The 20,655-nt window shown below is 44.5% G+C and overlaps 1 long non-coding RNA gene across 1 annotated transcript in view; it reads left to right on the top strand.

Moving 5' to 3' along the window:
- The first annotated feature begins 537 nt into the window (after positions 1 to 537).
- The window catches only part of LOC128081818 (uncharacterized), a 316,659-nt gene continuing 296,541 nt past the window's right edge, over positions 538 to 20,655 (top strand). The window contains exons 1-2 of the long non-coding RNA XR_008207407.1: positions 538 to 624; positions 17,682 to 17,830. This is a non-coding gene — a long non-coding RNA (uncharacterized LOC128081818). The remainder of the gene's footprint in view (positions 625 to 17,681; positions 17,831 to 20,655) is intronic.

Below are 20,655 nucleotides of genomic sequence, written 5' to 3'. Positions count from 1 at the left end.
ACTCATAAAAGGGTATTGGTTTTCCTGAAGTGACTTTCAGAATGAGGAGGCTCATTTTGACAGTAGGAAGTGGCAATCAGCAATGATCTTTCTGAAATCTCTGTCTGCAGGCATAATTTCTCAGCCCTCTGTGTGGTTTCATTCCTGGGATGAGTGATGGGAGTGGGATTCCTGGCAGCACCCAGGGTCTGTAGGCCAATGGCTTCCCTACATCACCAGTGGGGTTGGGATTCCTTGGTCATACACCTCAGTGGTGGTCACCTCTTCAGATGTGCTTCTGAGATGGCCACAACGCCAGAGTGATGGCACTCACATTTTCCAAAGAAGATTGTTTTCCTTCTCAAAAAAGGAGAAAGAAGAGCCTGGATTTTCCCTTGGATTTTATAATTAAGGTTAAAATGCAGCTGTGGTGTGGATAACTGCAGCCACAGGTGAATTTAGGCCACTTGAATTGCAGGTTGCCCCCAGCTGAGGGCAATTCCATCTGTGTTGGAGAAGGGAGGAGACCCTACATGGGGGCTGTATTGAGGGGGTGGGGTTTGTGCACCTGAGATAGGAGGCTGCAGTGTGGGACAGTAGGGATATGGGAGCAGGACCCCATGGCTGTGGGATGGACTGTTTAAGGTGAGTGTCTCAATACAATGTCCTTGGTGTGCTGAGGGAACCACTGTGCTGCATTCTGGGGGTGGAGGACACCTCCTGAGGGCTCAGATCCATGGTAGGAGTCACTGCCCACCTTGGCTGGGGGGTGTTGTGTAACTGTGGTGCTGTGTCAGCTGTGTGTGCTCTCCTCTAGAGGCAAAGGGAGAACTCCATCAAGTGTTCTGTTTGTGTGGAGTGGGATGGCTCTGCAGGCAATGTGGTGAAGCTTCTTGTGGGATGGATTGGTGGCTGCTCACCAGAGCCTCTGGGAAGGGTTTTATGCGTCTGTCTATGTGGCTTAGTTGTTATTTTTATTTCATTTACTACTTTAGTTGTTAATTTACTTTGCTGGGGAAGAATTTATCCTTGTCTTGACTTGTGCTGGCTGTTATGTTTTTAAACATACGCACGCTATTCTTGGTCCATTATTCACCTTCATGATTTGTGAAGGGGAGATGAAGCAAGTATGTGAAAATGAAACAAAGATGGGAACGTGCAATGCTTCTTATTTTCAAGGGGAAGTTAACGTGAGATGTTTTCTGACTGTTTTAGCAGCTCCTAGGGAAGGGGTGCAGCCCACGTGCCTCTTCTGTGTTTCCTCCCCTTTGTGTGAAGTTGTGTTGTCTATGGAGTGGCTGAGCCTAGTGCCATTGCTCTGCAGCAGCCTGCTGAAGTGGCCCTGCTGGAGGCAGGAGTGAGCAGGGTGGTTGCTGGAGCAGTATCCAAAGCTCAGATTAAAAACAAAAAAAGCACTTGAAAGCACAGTGCGTGAGCTCCAGAGGAGATGGCTTGCACTGGTGTAGGAAGCATGGCCCCCCAGTATTGCAGGATGGCACTTTGTTTTAGACAGAATCAGGTGAGTCTGCTCCTGTGCTGTTGATTTGTCCCTTGTTTGCTCTTACAGCCTAATCTGCAGCTGCGTTGCTGGGGTCTTCAGGATACATAGGGACATTACTGGGAAGGCCTTCAATACCAAAGAGATCCAAAAAGCACAAAAGCCAGAATCCTGTAAGAAGCAGACCTGGTCATTAGTGCACTGTGGTGTTGCATCCGGGTGGCTGCAAACCCAGCAGGGGAGCTCTTTGCAGGGTGCTGCATGCTGCCACTGTTAGGCTGGTATGAAGCCAGGGCCTATAAGGGAGTGTAATTATGGAAACCTTGCCTTTGTTATTAGCACTCTTACCCTAATAATGTTAATGTATGGTCTACAAATATCACATCTCATGATGCTGGTCCAGTGCGAAGGTACTGCTGTCACTTAGGCTGGCTGTTTCTGCTGTCCTTCAGCCATGCAGCCTATCTTGCCACTGGGTCTTGGGATTTCTCTTGAGCTGTGATTGCCCCAGAATAGTTTCTCCTCTTGTGTTTTCCTGTGAGTGGTGCTTGTTCTCACGGAGCTCAAGGCACTTGTCTGCTTTTTCAGAGTTATTTTTCCTTGGGACATTTAATTATTAAACCAGAAAGAAGGGATTGTTTTGGGGAAGGTGCAGGGAAGCAGAGCAGGTGACTGAGATCTTCTGGTTTAGCATTAGCCTAGAGTTGCTGTTGCTAACTGCAAGCTTCGCCATTAACTCATGCTGAAGTACGGGGCCATTAACCTAAGCTGATACATTTCGCCCCCAACCTTGGCTTCCACATGACACAGGAGAGCAGCAGACTTGGAGCAAGGCCATGACTCAATCCAGGTGTGAGGAGCTATCAGAAGTGAAGTATGTGGAGCAGAAACCATGTACAAAATCCCGATGTGTCTGTTGTGCCTATGCCCACCTTCAGTCTGAGTTGGGCTCCTAACGAGACCTGATTCAGATGCATCATTGCATGGCTTCAATGAGGTCATCTTAAAATTGGTTTCCTGAAGTCGTTGTGGTGTTTCCCCATGTCAGCCCCTGGGAGCACTGGCTGCCAGCTGTGTACTGCTCCACAGCACTGAGCCCAGGGGCTGGAAGGTGGAAGAGGAATAACACAAACAAGCAGGGACCGACATGAAGAGCATCATGGATCTGGGCTGCTGGTGAGAGGCACATCAAGCTGTCAGTAGATAACTATTTTCCCGGAGCTGAGAACAGAGAAGCATGTGACATTTCAATTACCAGTGTTTGTATTTAAATGTAAATAAGTGGCTTGTTTACTCTGTAATTCAACAAACCTTATAATTATGATCTTATTATGATATTTTTACAGCACTTGCAGCAGCATATGGCACTTCAATAGGCAAGCAAGGCAAGGAATGGAATTACAGATTTCTGTGATGTTTTTGTATTTGTGGCTCTGTTATAACCCCTTTGTTTCTAAATACCTCATTTCTTAATTTGGCAGTTTATATAATTGGAACGAATTTACATGGAACAGAACTCTGAGCCTTGTGATTGGGTTACTGTCTTGTCCTTCATCTGATGTAGGGCCTTCTGCTGGAAAACCCAATTTCAGGTGACCCAACAGTAGTGCAGAGAATTGCCCAAGCTGAGAGGTCATTAGGGACTGGGTGGGTCAGTGCCTTATTAGTTATTTACTATTTTGGGTCTTGCAAATGCTGCTGTTGAGAACACTGTGCTGGTAAGGTCTCAGACTGAGATGAGTGCTAAGGCTGTAGAGCATTGATTCTTGGCAAGAAGAACTGGCTGCCTGACTTCTGTGTCCAGGTTGGTTGAGAGTTGTATTTGGCTCACAGTGTCAGAGCCAGATGCTGGTGGTACGGCAGTAGAAATTGAACCTTGCCACCAATAGTCCATTACATGTGTGCCAGAAATTACACCTGCTGATAGTCATGGATGCTTGCTGAACATTTAAGGAGACCAGCCAGTGGATGTGAACACAGTGAGGTGGAAGGTGGTGCATTTCAGCTTTGGTGCCACTGATAGTGGTTCACCTGTATGTTGCAGATCTGTACAGTTGTACAGATTTGTTGTTTTTGCAGAGCTAGCACTCAGTTTGTTCACTTTATACCTCATGTCCTCTAATGTACCAGAGAATTAAATGCTTCCATGTGGCTCTCCAGTTGAGTAGAGCTGCAGGTGAGGCTTCCTGTGCCCATGAGGTGTAGCGCTGCGTTCCAGGGCATGGACTCGAGGATCTCAACTCTGCAGCTGTTCGTTTCAAGGCAAGTGTTGTACACAATATATGAAGTGTAGTGTAAATAATTTAACTAGCCTTTGAACATGGAAATAGATACATGATAAAGTAGCAAAACATAACAAGTTCCCAGCCAAACACATCACTGACTGGTTAGCCTTGCTAAAACAAACTTCTTTTTTTTTTTCCTCAAGTGAAACTGATTTAAATGCAAGGAAGAGGCTGCAGAAAGCTGTGTTTACACATTAACAGCACTGTGGTTATTTGCAGCTGCTGTAAGTTTTCCACTGACAGCTGATGGGGCAGTGTGTGCTCAGGAAGGGAGCTGTGCTGGGTGACAGGCAGTGTCCCAGCCCCCAGGAGGTGATGCAGCAGCGTGGGGCCATGGGGAGCCCCCAGACCGCGTTCTCAGCTGCAGTGGCCCCACTAGCCTCAAGCTGCTCTGGGTCTGCTCCTTCCATATGCCTCATTTATTTATGTGTGAGATCTAGGGAAAATCATTTTTCTTTCCAAAACATACAGTATTAATTTTTACTTCCCTGCCAAATAATATTGCTCCAGACAAATGAGCTATGTTTGTGCTGCGGACTCTCTGGAGTTTATGCCTCCATTTCTAATAACACATGCAGAGCCAAATGTTAGAAGTTGGTGTGCTGTTGCACCAGGAATTTATTTAACTGGGAAACTGATTGGTGACCCAATGCGTGGCTACAGCATGCAGGGATGGAGCTCTGCTGCAAGGCTGGAAGCACATGGAGTAGCCGTGCACAGCACTTCCCTGTTGAACATCTACAGCTTGTTTGAGCTCTCATGGCAAATTATCCTACAAACAGGAGGGGAATCAACTCTTTGAAAGGGTTGATAACTGCAGGACAAGGGGAAATGGTTTTAAGTTGAGGGTGGGGAGATTTAGGTTGGATGTCAGGGAGAAATTCTTTACAGAGAGAGTGGTGAGGTGCTGGAACAGCTGCTCAGAGAGGCTGTGGATGCCCCATCCTTGGAGGCGTTCAAGGCCAGGTTGGATGGGGCCCTGGGCAGCTGGGTCTAGTATTAAATGTGGAGGTTGGTGGCCCTGCATGTGGCAGGGGGGTTGGAGCTTCATGATCTTTGAGGTCCCTTCCAACCCTGGCCATTCTGTGATTCTGTAATCTTTTTTTTTTAGATGCCAGATTCTCTTCTTGCTCATCTTATTTTAGACATTAGCTGCAGTGTATGCGGAAGGCAGATTTGCTATTGGAACTATCAATAAAACATAGTTTGTATGTTAAATTAGTAATCATGAAAAAGCTCCCAAGGTTTTTATCTCCTTTTTTTTTTCCTTTTACAATTATCACAAAGCCAGTTTTAGTTTTTTGTTGTGGTGGGAATGTGTGCTCCCACAGCTCCAGGACCTGCAGGGTCCCCCTGGGCCCTATCGTTGTCCCAGGGTGCCAAGGGCAGCATGAACTAAAACCTCATAATGATGAAGTTAAAGGGCTCCAGGTGCTCTCTGAGGCTGGCAGCTGCCCATCCTGGGCTGTCCTGCAGCATGGTGAGGCTGGGAGGCACGGAGGTGGCTGGGCTGTGCCCTGCTTCCTCCCTGCTGCAGGGCAGCCCTGCCTGTGTGCTAGAGGCTGGGGTCCCTTGTGCAAAGCTTCTCTGGGTGCTATTCTGTCTTTCTCTGAGAAACTCTCTGCTTTCCTTTTGAGGCAGTGTTTTCTGGGAAGTTGGGTAAAAATTGAGGAGACCTTTGAAAGTGATGATGCTTTGAATATGTTAGCTGTGATTTTCTTTTTAAAATTTATTTGAATGCTTTGGGGCTCAGTTTTAACTCCTGGAAAACTTGGGCTAGAGACTTAATTTGTTTTGTTTGGCTGAGCCAACTGAGAATTAGGATGTCTGGGTGTATTTTGGAGAGAAATATGAGGATTAAAGACCTGTTTTGGTGTGTAAAATTTATTGTTTATAATTTAAATGGTTATAAATGGAAAAAGTTGTTCCTGGCTCGGTTTGCTGGATCTCAGTGAGCCTGAGGAGAAGGACACATCCTGGAGAGGCACCTGCAAGGAGGGTAGTGGGATTGCAGGGTACGTGGCATGGGAGTGTCAGGAGGTGGCACTGAGCTCTGCTCCACTGGCACCTGTGTGCTTTAGGCTCAGCAGTGGTCCAGCAGTGTTTTATATGGTATTTAACCGTGTCATTTAAATCCCCTTGAAGTCTCACTGATTTTCTGGGGTTGCATTGAGGCTCGCTATGGTGAGTTTGCTCAGTACCCTCCAAGCTGGCACCTTCATGGTGGGGTGAGCACACAAATCCTGGCCGTGGGCATGGCTGTGTCAGTACACAGTGGCTGTCCTTCTGCCATGGCTTGCTGCAGTCAGACTGTTATAAACCCTCTGAAATGACTGCTTCCCATCAATGAAGCTTTGGGGATGGCTGGAGGACTGCAGGTGCTTCAGTCCATGGCAGCTCTAACTGTATATTTTGGGTATTGGGTGTGTAGCTTGGTTGCAGGAACATCTTTATCACATTACCACCTGTGTAGCACTATGCACCGTAAACATGGTGAAGAAAAGAACTCTACTGGGCTCAGGATCACAGTGACTTCTGTCTGCCTAAAGATTGGAGAGCTTTGTGATTTCCATCGAGTTCAAAACAGTATTACATCTGCTGGGCATAGGGGTACAGAGTAACCTCAGGAAAACTGTGCAGCTCCCATCTTGGGCAGCTCCTGGGTGCACAGGGAGTCAGACAGAGCCCAGCCTGTTGGCTGTGCAGCTGGCTGCTGTTTTCAGTGGAAGTGGGGGTAATGGGAATGAGTAGCTACCCCTCAGCAGGTCCCTTTGGCCTTGTGATGTTCAGCCCAGCAGGGGTGAGTGTTGCTTCTCTTCTATAGACAAAACTTCAGGCATCGTATTGATTTGGCCCTAGATCTTATCTGTGTATTTATCTGCTGGTAAGGAGGTACAGGAATACTAGTGCTCTGCTTTAGTACAAACTCAGCTGTTTGCTGATCAGCAGTGACTATTTAAATTGACCAATCTACCTCACCCTGGCTGGAGATCAAGGGATCAGAACTTAATTTCATTCCTTGAATAAAGATTTATATATATATATATCTCCACATGAAAATATCAGAACATGAAAGGTTAAATCAATATGGAGTTTTACATTGCTTAAAGGGCATTTGCATCAAAGCAGCCATGAATGCAATTCACTTGTTTAATGAATTTTTTATGCTTATTTAATGAATTTCACAAAGGTTTGGTGTTTTTCATAAAATGGATAAGGACTTCCAGTTTTATGAAATAATAAAAATGGAACTGAAGTTATGAAATGAGCAATCTCATTAGTTAGGCATGATATATTCATATGAAAGTGTACATGTTTCTGAATTATTGCAAGCAGCTCTATTGCTTGAGCTGTAACTTGTTATAAGAGTATCGCAAATACGTCTTTAGTTAAGATATTAGAAAGTGGCAGAAATTAGATTGATTGCTAATAATGATTTAATTAATACTTACTGTAGTTAGCATACCGTGGTTGTGTTCTTTCTTAGAAACTACATGTTTGTATTCTTCTTCGGTGGATATCTGGTGAAGTGCACTACTATTTCTAGCCCCTTTTAGCAAGGTTTCTGGCTTAATTTTGTTTGCAGAGCCTTACTCTCTGTTTTATTATGCTGATGAGCAGAGGAAAATATTACAGTGGCCTGCCAGTAGTAAGAACATGCTTTATTTTGTATCTCTCCTTCATGCTTCTGGAATTTAATGGGATTGCATCATCTTGCTTAAAAGTTTTCCCAAGTCGATGGCACTTGGGATGAGAGGAGGTTGTATGAGCCCTTGCTACCTCCCTGTATGAGCTCCTTGCTACCTGGGGAGCCAGGTCTGCGTGGCTGTGCATATGCTCAGGGAGATGCCCAGCTCATTAACCAGCCTGGGAACCTTCACTGTGCTGGGGTGAGTGTGATAGCTGAGGATTTCCTTCATCTCTCCCTTACAGACAGACCCTTCCCTTTCAGATGCTTTGGCATGACATGTGTCCACCCAAACCAAAGCAACTTTGGCAGTGTATTGGCACAGGATAAGTGAGTGGAGGAATGCCATTGCCCTTAGTCTGCTGGTTGCTGCCCTCGTGCTCTGGTGAGATAGAAGGCAGAAATGGTGCAGATATGAAAGGTAAGGTGAGACTTCCAAAGTTAATGACCTTGCCTTAAAAGTACAGCACAGTGGATGCCTAAATGAGCAGTCTCATTACGTATGTGCAGTAAGGCAAAGAAAGGCAGGATGGGAGGGGAGTGACCCACCCTCAATGGTTATTAGAGCAAAAGGAGAAATGAAGTGCCTCCTCACCGATGAGGTGTTGTCATCTTTACCATGCCCTGAGGCTTTCTTGTGAAAAGCCACTTTCCAAATAAAAGGAAAAGCCTCTGTGTCCACTCCTGCTCCATGCCCTCTTAAGGCTGCTGCCCTGCCTGTTCTCATCTGTGGTACTGGGGTGAAGGTCCTCTCCTTGAGCCCCTGCTGAACACTGTGGGCTCCCCAGCCCTGCTGATCTATTCTGAGGATTGGAACCAGGTGGGGTGACCATCCCTGTGCCGCACAGCAAGCTGTGTGAGGGCCCCTGAGGCTGTGGAAGCACCTTGAGAGATGCTTGGGGATGGGAAGCTGTTCTGGGGTTCCCAGCACAGTGACAGAGCACCCATTGTGGGCAGCAGGAACAGGGAGCTCCCCAGCATTATACCAGATTTAATAACTAGCTGCAATTTGATCTGTGGTGTGAAATAACATCTCTTATTATATCTAATGTAAATATTTACTTCAGAGGTTTGACTGAAAAAACATTGCCTGCCTTCAAAGCCTATCAGTTTCTCATCTGTGGCTGACAAAGAAAGCTTTGAGTGCTTAAATTCATTTACAGAAATTAAATTACAATTTTCAACACTAAAGCTTCTGTGATTCCAGACACTTTTCCTTTCCTTTTATTGTTTCTGACAGCATCTAGACTCTCAAGGTAAGTGGTCGAGTGTAGTCCTATGTAAATGTAAAACATAAAATGAAAACCGGAGGGAAGAAAAACATTTAAAGTAGGAAATTAGACCAGTTATTGAGTTCCACACTATGGTTAATGAGTGTGCAGAAAGAAAACATCTTCTTGGCCTAGTGAGCTGGAGCATTACAACTGTTGCAACACTTCTTCTGTTTTTGGAAGGAAATAAGTAATAACCTCGACACATGGGAAGTCTTCAGTTTGCATTTTTTAATGCCTCAGGGGAGTGCAGTGTTTCTGGTTTAAAATCTGTTAAAATATTCTTTAAAAGGCAGGTTTTGTTCTGAAACCAAAACAAAAATTAACATATTAAGCATGTATGTAGGTCAGGAGTGTATGGGAAGGGCTCGGCTGCTCTACCAGGACATGCTTTTTTTGGAATTGCCCAGCGAGGGTTAGAGGGAAGGCTGAAAATTACTGTCCCTTGCTGAGACACATTCTGTGCATGCAGGATTTGTGTTTTGCTGCTCAGGTGGAGTTAGAAATAATAGGCTGTGCAGGGGCTGGTATGAGGCAGCACTGCTCTGCTGAGCCCTCCGCCAGCAGCAGGGAGATGGTGCTCCTGGCGTCACGCTGCAGCATCCCATGCCGGGTGCCTTGGCTATGCTGCTGCCCATACAGCCCTTCCCTTGTGTGGCTGGTGGTGAAATACCCAGACTAAGCTGTCCTGTGCTGAGCTGAGTCCAGAGACTTTTTTTTTAAAGCATGTAGCAGAATATTGTACAATTGGAAGATGCATAAAATTGCTGTGGGTCCAGCTGAGATATGGGGCCATTTTGTCTGAATTAATGAATGCAGTTTCTCACCTGAGTGAATTAACAGTGGTTGGATTCCTGCTAACACAGCTGTGCAGCTTCATGTGCCTTGGTGAGCTTTGGGTGAGGAGCTTTAGGAGCTTTGCATGCTGCTGCACTGTGCAGTTCAGCAATACTCTTAAACGCTTCACGTGTACTCTTTAAATCCCTTTCATGCAAAGGCTGAGGTGTTTTCCTTTAAATTCATACTCAGCAAGCTCTTGAAAGGTGTGAGCAAGTTGATCAATACTTTATCTTTTTCAGGCTAATAAGTTCCTTATTATTGACACACTGTGGCTGGCTTCCTTCAGTCTGAAAAATGAATGTCCTGAGCAGGAGTAATTGGGGAAACTTTTAATGATGCTTTGATTGGGAAATATCTCAGGGCCAGGCTGGGGTTCATAGTCAGAGCTGTACTGGGGATAAATGATGTGGTGGGGGCAAGGCTCTGGTGCTGGTGGCTGCCCCAGGCTGGGAGCCTGAGGAGATGACCTTTGCCTCTTTACTTCATTTTTGGTCAGAAATTTTACCTGAGTCTTAAAGCTAAACTCCTGATGGAAGCTGCACTGTTAAGCTGCACTGCTGTGCAAAGCAGCCAGCTGGTGCCAAGCTGGCATGAAGCCCTTGTCCCCTCCCTCTGCAGCTCTTTCTGTCAAGATTTGTCACCCTCTGCTCTGGGTCATGGTGTGCTTTCCAGCTGCCAAACCTGGAAGCAGCTCTCAAGCCTCTGTTATGTTTTTATCTTCCTGGAGTTGTGAAGCTCAAAATTAAATGATTCGAGTCTGGATCAAGATTAAATAATTTGGGTCAGGCCATTGTCTCAGGTGCCCTACAGGAAACACAGTCAGCATTTAACCTAACCAGTTTCTGTAATTCCACCAAATTCAGCTGAAACAGCATTTCTCCCTTAGGAGGGAACTTGAAGCGTAATAACAAGCATCCTGATTTTATTTTTTTCTTTAACAGCTTTTGAGAATAGTGCTGGCTCCAGTACTGAGACTGAACCCCAGCAGCTGTGCTGGGGCTTTGGGCAATGCTGGGATGGTGCAGCTGCCCCCAGGAAGCTGCTGCTGTCCTGCAGCACAAAGTGCAGGCTGGGACTCCCAGCTTGGTGCCTGCAGTAGCTGAGCAGGCTCTTCAGGATGGATTGGGTCAGAACTTACTCTGCTGGTTTAAACAGCAGTGTGCATGCAGATGTGGGAACTAAAATGGGGAAGATTAAAGCAAACAAAACTTTTCTCATCATGGAATGATGCTATTTTACATGGTCAGCTCTGAAGATTCCTTGGGGAGAGCCCCAGAGATACAAGAGGGGTTGGACACCTATTTCTCTCGGTTGGTGGCTTTGTATGGCTGCCTGTGCCACTGTAGAAACAAATTCATTGAGTAAGAGCACTGCCCCAACATCGGGCTCACAGCACTACTCCTCACTGCTCTGCTCAGGGGAGAGGCCAAGTGCTTGCAATTCTAGAATGTCAGTGTAAGAGTGCTTGGTTGTCACATGCCATTAGCTGCTGAGAGTGTGATATCTCAGGAAACGCTTCATCGTAATCCTCCAAATGAAGAAAGCTGAAGTGAACTTCAGGCTGATTGTTGGGTTTGGCTATCATGTTACAGGTCGGATTGCAAACTCAGAGTTGTACCTAATCTCAAATTGGTTTAAACTGCAGTCAGCTCAAGTTCTGGAAAATCAGCTTTCGTGTTTACTTTTTACTTGTTTTCAAGTAAAACTTTAGAGAAATACCTACATGACAAAACTTGCTCATTTTCTGCTCCACCTGATTTCCCCAAAGTGCCTTTTGCTCAGCAGCACTGTTAGTTCAGTTCTATTGTGAATTTGTTTTCCTGCAGCTTGACTCTGGGGAGCACCTCATTGAAGGTATCTGTGTTGGCTGCATGGGCTTCTGCTACTGCATCCAACTGTAGTTTGCTCCATGAAGAAAACTTGCACCTGTGGTGCTGTGTAAGGCAGGATGTTGTCCTGCAGTGTTGGGTTTGTCCCTGAGCAGTGTTTTAGTCGTTGCTGTGTTACATGTTGCAGCAGAAGCACAGAGTGTATAAGGACTGTGCCATGGCTCACTGAGGCAGCCAGTGAAAACAGCTCTGCAGCCATCCTGCTGTCGCAACTGCTCTTATACTGTTAGCAGAACAGAAATTACGTGGCGGTGTGTCAAACAAAGTTTATTCTACTGCGATGCTCAAAGGTGCTATTAAGCTGTCAGACCAGTCTGTGCTGTCCTTGGCTTTGCCTCACCAAGATTTAACATGGTTTCAATTCTCAAAGCCAGCCCATTCTGAGCTGACCTCTGTCCCCACCTGGGTTAATGCCCTTCAGAAAGGTTTTTGTTGCTTCAAGACATCATGATGGTCTCTGTGGGAGTAAAGGACTTCTTGGTTTTCATTTTTTACCATCACAGCCCACGTTGGGCCCTGTGCAGCACAAGAGGTTATTTTGCCTGAGGTGTGGCAGTGAGGGTGATGGAGGGCTGAGCTGGGCAGTGGGGCTGCTGTCCCTGTCTATTCAAATTAAGCCCGGGGCTGGGGGAGTCTTCGTGTAGATATACTGATAGAAACCTGTGAACTTAGCACAGATGCTAGTGGACCTGACAGCAATTTTTTTTTGTGTGTTGTTGGTAATAACGAGCCATGCCTCGTTAATGGCCATCACAAACATGCTTCTTTTTAAAAGATCTGTAAGTTGAGTAGTGTTTCTGCTTCCAGCAATAATTTTTCCTTTTACTTATTTTGATAAGTACAATTACATTACAATTACAATTCCATGAGAAATGGAATCAGAGTCCTTTTTGCTTCACTTTCATGATGTTTCACTGATTTCTTTCAGAATCCTGTTGCTTACAGCACCAGTGGTGGCACAAATGTTGAGTATGATGGATGTGGCTGTGCAGCTAATTTGCTTCTGACTGCTTTAATATAGAGACTCAGGGCTGGGCGAAGGGGTAAAGACAAATATGAATTGTTAAGATGCTTGCCTTAAATTTGTCATAACATCTGCATGTTGTTTTGCTTCCTTCCCCACCACTTCAGAACGTGCCGGATCAGTGAGGAACAGATAGCTCAGTTCATAAAACAGCACTTCTGTAAACGAGGCACAGTTGGGGAATGTGCTTCTGGGGGATTTATTCCATGAAATGCAAGGGAAGGATTCATGGGTACATAAAATAACAGCCTAATCAAAGAAATAAACATGAACAAGTCTGTAATCTTCACAAAATTGGGGGAAAAAAGTGCTTCTGATGGACTTGCTCCTACTGTTCTCTTTGTAGCTGTTTCCAGAGCTCCGACCATCTGTTCCTTGTTGTAGGTTGTTAAGTGAAATGTGCTGCCAATACAAATAGCTCCGCTTGATGTTTGTTTGCATAAATTGTTTTGAAAGCTTCATGACGAATTTTAAGGATTACTTACAGGGGTAGGACTCTGTGGAAGAGGAAATATAAATTTGATGATGCATGTTGGAATCCATTAATTTGTTTGGAATTTACTATAAAGGAGAACATCCTATGCGATTGTTGAAGGGGAAGGGAAACAATTTCATCTTGAGCCCAGAAGGTTATGTGACGAGACGCTAACTGAGCCGCATCGCAGTAAGTGCGCTCAGTTTGCTTTCGCAGCTTTCTGAGCTTGGTTGCCCTCACCAAGCAGAATTGTTTGGTATTTCCAACTCGTCAAGCTTTGTAGCTGTGGTATCTGGGCTTTGTCTGGTTTAGGAGCCTTGGAACCCATCTGTTGTGTCACACACCTACAGCACTGGGGATAACCTCTGCTGCCTGGAATTGCTGATCTTGAGGCTGACAAAAGATAAGTAAAGAAATGAGAGCAAGAAGAGAGGAAAAGATTTGCTTAAAGGCCCTAAAGGCAGCAGCAGAGCTTGTGTAGTCAGGCTCACCGGCCTGGCTGTAAGCGTGATAGCTGCAGCCTGGTGGGAGCTGCGTGCAAGCCATGGGCTCAGAGCACGTCACACAGGAGTTATTAGTTCCTTAAAGCAGCATTCTTCTTAGCAGAGACTTAATTCTGGAGGTTTATCTTTGGCCTTACTGTTTGGAAACGCTGACTTGCTGAAAACACAAATTTCCTTACCTTTGCAAATCTGGATTTGCAGTGCCCAGCCAGTCAGATGCTCCTCTTGTCTTCACAAAGCTCTGTGTGGAAACCCAACTGCACATTCGCACACATGCTGCTGTGCTGCTCATCTCAGCCTCGCCGTGGTAATTCTCTGGTTTTAAGTGAATTGACCTGGCTGCTTTCATCTCCAGGTAATGCAGCCCCAGTTTATAATTCAGACCAGGAGCTTATGGAGATTTAGAAAGGGGCCCAGAGCTTTGCTTTACTGTGCCAGTTAAAGCATTTATACTGATGACAGTTAAATTGTTGAGGGCTCTGTTATTCATTTACATCACAGACACTAAGGTCCTCTGACGACCTACTGCAAATGTAAGCCAGATGTACCTAAACATATCTATTGTACATTTTACTTCATTTCAAACACTTCTCCTGACTTTCAACTCAAACCTTCTGTCTGTCTTGTCATGCTACAGTGTTTAATGATATTTTATTGCATTAGTTCACAAAACCCTTGAGTTTTTCAGTTGTCCTAAGCTAATGGACTGGATCTGTACCCATTTGCTAATACAAGATCTTTTTTAGTAGGTAGCAGAGCTATTAAACATAAATCAAGGTTTCCGATAAAATATTAGGTTACTGCATCTTACAAAAGGATAGTCTCCAGTTTTACCTGATTATTATATCTTACAAGCTATAGTTAAAGCTTGTTTGGGGATTTACTGCATTCCATACCTAGTAATTTCATACAAATCCATAATGATTATTCTGTATGTTCCTTTCATTTAGCTCATAAAAGAAACCACATAGTTTGCTAGCTGTAGAAACAAGAGCCATTCCCTATTATTTCCTTTGGAAGGATACATTAAGAACTTTTTTTTTTTTTTAACAAAAAAAAAAGTTATTTCTTTACTTAACCTGTGTAACAGAAATCAAACAGGCAGTAAGGAGATATCCTGCCTTAAGACAGGACTAACGTGGTTTGCTACAGGGGAAAAAGGAACACTTTCTTTAATAGCACTACAATCTGTATGTATACTTCTGAAAAATAGATTAAAATAGCACGAACTTTAGAGAGATTTATAAATCTTCTTGTCAGGAGTGAAGTGCACAGGTATCTCATACTCACCTTTGAAGCAGAGACCCTTAGAAGAAAAAGGTTGTCTGTTTGGCATGCTCTTTTGTCCCAGGTGCAGCAAGCACGTGAGCACAGGCTCACTTTAGCATTGCTCTTGGTGCATCCTTCCAAAGGCAGACTCTCCATTTCTTGCTGCTGTTTTTAAATACGTGCTCAGGTCCTTCTGAAGCAAAGGTGATAGTGGTTTGACCACCCTGAGGTGCTGCTCTCAATAGTAAGGTACTGATGGATGCAATTCAGTGCACACACTGAGTAGGATGTGAAGGCTAATTGTCCCTTTAACTGGATTATTTTGCATTATTGCAAGCTAGAGAATATGTATAACAACACGATCATTTATTCTGGTGCAAATCTGTAGGAACTTCACAAAAACCTTTTAGAGTTGGTTTAAAATGATATGTTGTGAAATGGAGCATGCGATGGCTTGTTGGCCAGGAGGTTAATACAGCTGACAGGAGCTAGTTGGGAACTTCTGATCAAAGACTTCTTTGGAAATGCTATGAAACAATCTTAATTGAAAAATGGCTCTGCCCAATGAAAGTGGGACCTATAGCAAAGCAGAGAGCAAGCTGGGGCTGATTGCTAAAGCAGCCAAGGGGACACTGCCTGGGATATGACTGTCCTGGGTTCCTGTTCTCTCTGTGGGACTTGGAAAACCCAGTCCCTCTCAGGTCAGTCTTGTGGATTTGCCACGCTGGGGGACTGGAAGGATGAAATGTTCTGAAGCTGTGTCCTGGATTGCTGTGTGGAGTGAAAACCAATTTAGAAACCACAGATGTTTCTGTATGAAACAGTTCTTGTTTTGCAGCTTGCAGTACAACTGTTTTCTTTCTTCAGATGTTGCTTACTGTGGTTTGGAGGCAGCGTTACCAGCACTGTGATTCTTGTAGCCATTCACTCTTCCTGTACCCCTCATGCTCCTAACAAAGCGGTGCCTTGAAGTGAGAACTCCTGGAAGTTGATCTATGATGCAGTTACCAGGGAGCAGGAGATGGTCACATGTCAGTGTGGGCTTTATGGACCTGATTCCCAGACCAAGCTGCATGTTTGCCTTTGGGTAGGTTTTTAGTGAGCCAACTTGCAAGCACGTTCTCGTTGTGGCTGGAGCCAGCTGGTGCTATCAGATGGCTCTGTGCTAGGTGATAACATGAGTGACCTTAGAGGCTCTGTTTCTCCCAAGGAAAACAATGTTAATCGTTGACTGTCTGCTATCATTTGAAATACAATGCTGTCCAAACACATAACCATATCATCCTGTATCACTGAAAGAAACAGATGTGAGCATGGTGCTGGATACAAGTGGTTTTTCTTTCAACATTTCCTCAACCAAAAAGAAAAAAAATACCAACCCACATCTGAGCCTCACAAGTAAACCACTAGAAATAACATGGGTAGAAATGTGATCACCTTAATGAGGATGTTGAAGACAAAATAACAGTTGTAGCTCAAGGTCACCCAAGCTGTTTCTGATGCTCAGCTTGGTTTGCAGTGCAACCTACGGCTCCTGAGCTGCTGCTCTCTGAGCTGCTGACTTGGGGTCCAGTTCAGTGGCTCTGGGGATGACCCCAGCTCTCCACTGGATGTCAGTGTTCCCCAGGAATGCGGCTGCTGGAGCACTTGTTTGGCAGTAAAAAAAAAAATTAAAGGAAAATAAAAGGGGGGGGAGTCAAGAAAATTAAAGAACTTTGACTCTTAAGAAAAGTCGCTTAGGAATGCCAGTTTTGTGGCAGTTCAAATCACCCTTAATTATAATGCAAACCTCAGCAGGAAGATTGTTTACAATAAAAGGTATCATAGGTGACTTCTGGGCTCTTGTGCCAAGGAGCTGGGTTTGGTTTCAGAGAAAACAAATGAACATTCTTCACTCATCTCCCTCCAGTCTTGATATTTTCATCTACTGTGTTGTGATTCTGTTTTTCTCTCTGACAGTTTTTCCTTTTTTTTCAATAGCCACAAAAATTGTTTTTTCAAATCACTGAAAGCATGTGTGTCACTAAATGATTGATTGATTGCTGGGTTTCAGCCTTTGATAATTAGATTTAGCATAATGTCTGCTCTTTGCTTGAGAATGGTGTTGGGTTGGATTCAAATGGTAAATGAAAAACTGAAATCAGAAAATAAAAACCTTTAAAAAACAAACTGCTGCCATCTGTTGCACCACTGAGAAAGGAGCACAATGGGAAGAGAGGTGCAGGGAGTATCAGGAGTTTTGCAATGGGCACCACCTCTGTGCTTATAAGAGGGCCTTCAGGAAGCTTTGGCTTCTTGGTTCTCTTCCATCTACTAAAATGGATTCATAAAAAGAGAATTTCAAAGTGATTTTGCTGAGCAACCAAGTAGGATTTGTAGCACGTCCTACTTTTGCTTTAAGGATTCTAGCTGGGAATGTGTTGACTGGGAAAATGTAGTCCTGCATCTTAGAACTTGCTGCTTCTTGGCAAAAGAGCTGATTTTTCAGTTGATGTTTTGGAGATGTTTCTAGCATTGGGCTATATTTCAGCCCTCTCCCCAAATCTGAGATATGCCTTCAACTCCTACTTGCTCAGCAATGTTACCAAGCCTTGCCTGCCACCGAAACTGACTCAGTAAAGAAGATTAAGCTTCTTCAGACTTCAATGTCTAGGATGGGGTTTATAACCAAACAGCATTGCCACAAATGAAGAAGAGCCCTGACTAACCTGTAAATTTATGAGGGAGCACCAGGATGACTGTCCTGGTAGTTTGAGTCATAACTCGCCCTTGGAGCCTCAAAGCAATAACAGCACACCAAGACCCTAAGGTGTGATTTTCTTTTTTCAGAACTTGGAAGACAGAAGTTCCCATGCATCTCATTGCAGGCTTTACCTTCGCAAAGACTTTTGACTTATTTTATCTCAATTCAGCTTAATTTAGATGTTCAACCAAATTAATGGATGTCTTCTGCGTTACAGATATTCTCATGAGGAACGATCCCCAGCTCTGAGGACAGGAGAGGCCAGCAGTGGCAAATGAAGCCATGAAGTGGCTTGGCTGGATGTCTCCACCAGTGACGTGACCATGTGCTGAGCAAGAAGGAAGCAGTGCTGGGCAGCTCTGAGAGGTGGGTGAAGTTTGGGGCTGACTGTTCCCTGCACCCATGGCTTTCTAGAGAAAGTTGCGTCTAGATTTTTATCGTAGTGCTTGGATGTGCACAGGGCAATGTTGAAGTAAAGCCGTGCTCAGATGTGCTGAATAGTGATTGTAGACCTTGTCCTGGTTTTGGAGCAGAATGTATGCCTGAACTGTCACTTGCAGAAGCATTTCATAGAGCAGATCACCTCTATCTGAAAGACAAGCTGAACTCTTTGAGCCCGATAGCCAGACTGGATTAAATAAGGGGATCTTGAATCAAATTGTGTTTTGTGAACAAAATAGCTGAGACTGTTTCTCAGTTTGTTTTTAAGCTATTTATTCAACCAAAAGCAATAGTGTGATTTACTTTTCTTTGGAAGCCCTGTGACCTGTGAGCTCATGGAAAGCTGAACCATAGGGCTGAGTGAGAAATGCTTCTGAAAAACTCAGTTGCTTTAGTCTGCTCGTGGTTGTCACTGCTGTCTTCCATCACCTTCTGTGAGCTGCCATGTAAGAAAGCCAAATGGAAACTGGAGTTAGGTGCATGGAGAGGCTGTGAGATCTCCTTCTCTCAAGATATACTAAAACTGCCTGGATGCTTTCCTGTGCAACCTGCTGTAGGGAACATACTTTAGCAGTGAGGTTGAGCTAGGGGTCTCCAGAGGTGCCTTCCAATCCATTTGATTCTGTGATTCTGTGAAATACCTGCTTTGTTTTCACCTCTTGCTTTGTGGAGCTTTTTGTTTCATGGTCATAATACAGGGTGCCAGGAGTTATGGAATTTCATGTCTCATGAAGGTAGGTGAACAAAGCTGGGTTACTGCTAGATTGGCTTCTCTAGTGAAGGGAAACTCCTGCCCATGTGGTCTGTGGTGAATTTTAACAGAGGCTGCGCACTAAAAGCACGATTGTACAACACCCAGTGTGGTTGATACAGTCTGAGCTGTTCTGAGCTGCAACAAAGACTGGGCTTGTGATGCTTAGATAGGATGTGAAGTTATTTGATTTGCTTTCTTTAAGCCTGTATATTATCATCTGCGAGCAAATAATGCCAGCAAACAGAATAAATGTAATGAGTGGAATACTTCCCTCACAGCAGTGGATTGTTTGACACTTAAGGCAGCTTTTGCAGATTGCTAAAATATTTCCTGAATTGGATACAGCTGAGGGAGCTGCTTGATATGAAGCCGAAAACTGACCCATCCTGCAGGGTCCATCTGCCTGTGGTCAAACATGCTGAGAATGCCCTTCTTCCCCCCAGCTTTTTTGAGGTGTTAATAACTGAAGCTCTGAATGTGCCAGACCTTGAGGGATATGAGCCCGGCAAACTAGGCTGTGTTCACTGACTTCCAATAAAAAGCTGAAGGATCAAACCCAAGAAGAGCAGACTGATGTAGCCTGCCCGGCTGAAGGGATGGATGCTGTGCGCTGCCTGCTGGGAGGCCGGGCCCCAGCCATCCCAGCCAGTTTCCATCGGTGGGAAATTGGCATCAGGGCTGCTAATTTTGGATGCGATTCTCCGTAAAACATAACCTTTACAGTTTGTTCCTACAACGTGTTTTCTTTTTTGTGGCCACTGCACAGTGTTTGTTTGATCACACTGAGAACCCACAGCTTATCAGGCGTTCGAGCTTTTTCCTTTTGAAAGAGATAACAGAGGAAGAGGAGATCAGAGTGGGGAGGGGGGGCACTGAAGATAAATATCCTATTTGCATCTGCTTAGTTAGTCACAGCCGAATAGTAAAGCCCCTGTTATTTTCAGCAGTCTTTACAATGTGAGATGGAAATTCAGTTTAATTTTTACTGAAACTGTAGTTCTGGTGTTTTTTTTCTTCCAAGAAATGTACTTGAGTTGCTCTACACTTGGATTTTTACCGAGTTTATACACTGAATACATGAAATGGAAACAGGCTTCATTTCCCTGGGCCTTTCAGGACTGTTAATAGTTAAGCCTTGCTAGGTGGCTGTGCTTTTTTCTCTTACTGGTTCTCTCCCCTTCATCTCAAACATTTTTACTTCATACAGTCACTAGGAAAAAAAAGTTACTTTGTAAGTGACCCCTGACTACGTGGGCTCTGGTGGCTGACCCTAGGTTAAAGGATACCAAGATAGCTCCTGCCTGCTTTTTGTCAGCGCTTCCACTCCACAGGAACTCCTGGAGATGCCTTGGTGGGAATCCAGTGATAAAACTGGAACTCGTTTCTCACTTACAGAAAGGAAAACAAAACCGAGGAAAGAATGCTTCCTGCTACTCTTTGGTCAGTCGATAAGCTTAATTGGCCAGGCCTGCCTGCTGTACATTGATTGTACCTGCTAATAAAAGAGCTATTGATTGGCACTTTATTTAGCACTGCCTTGCATGGACTGTATAGTTCCTGCTAATGTTATTACTACATCAACCTTTTCCTGTTCCCCAGCTCTTTAGCACTATAAATTATGTCAAGTGCCACCAGTGTTTTGAGTGGTCTTGGACTTTTGGATGGATTCCTTTAAGTTTCTGACCTCCTTAGTACACAGTGTGTCATCCCTAATAGGTGCTAAAATGTTTAATAGGATGCAGAAGGAATGGGGATGCAAAATTGTTATGGAAAGTACTGTAATTGTCATGCCTACTTCTTAAGTTTTAATTGGATCTCAGAAATCAAAGAAATTGATGTTCTCTGACATCTATTTAACGGGACCATGATTAGTGAGCAGTTCTGGCAGATTAATGGAGATAAATACCTATATTTGGGAGCTCTTGCTGTCTTTGTAACCTTGCTATTACTTGTAGAGGTCAGCGTACAGGCCTCGAGTAAGATAAAGATGGGGAGT

This window comes from Tympanuchus pallidicinctus, unplaced genomic scaffold (assembly GCF_026119805.1).
Source record: "Tympanuchus pallidicinctus isolate F22 unplaced genomic scaffold, pur_lepc_1.0 scaffold22, whole genome shotgun sequence".
NCBI lineage: Eukaryota > Metazoa > Chordata > Aves > Galliformes > Phasianidae > Tympanuchus > Tympanuchus pallidicinctus.
This window is presented reverse-complemented; position numbering and strand designations above follow the sequence as displayed.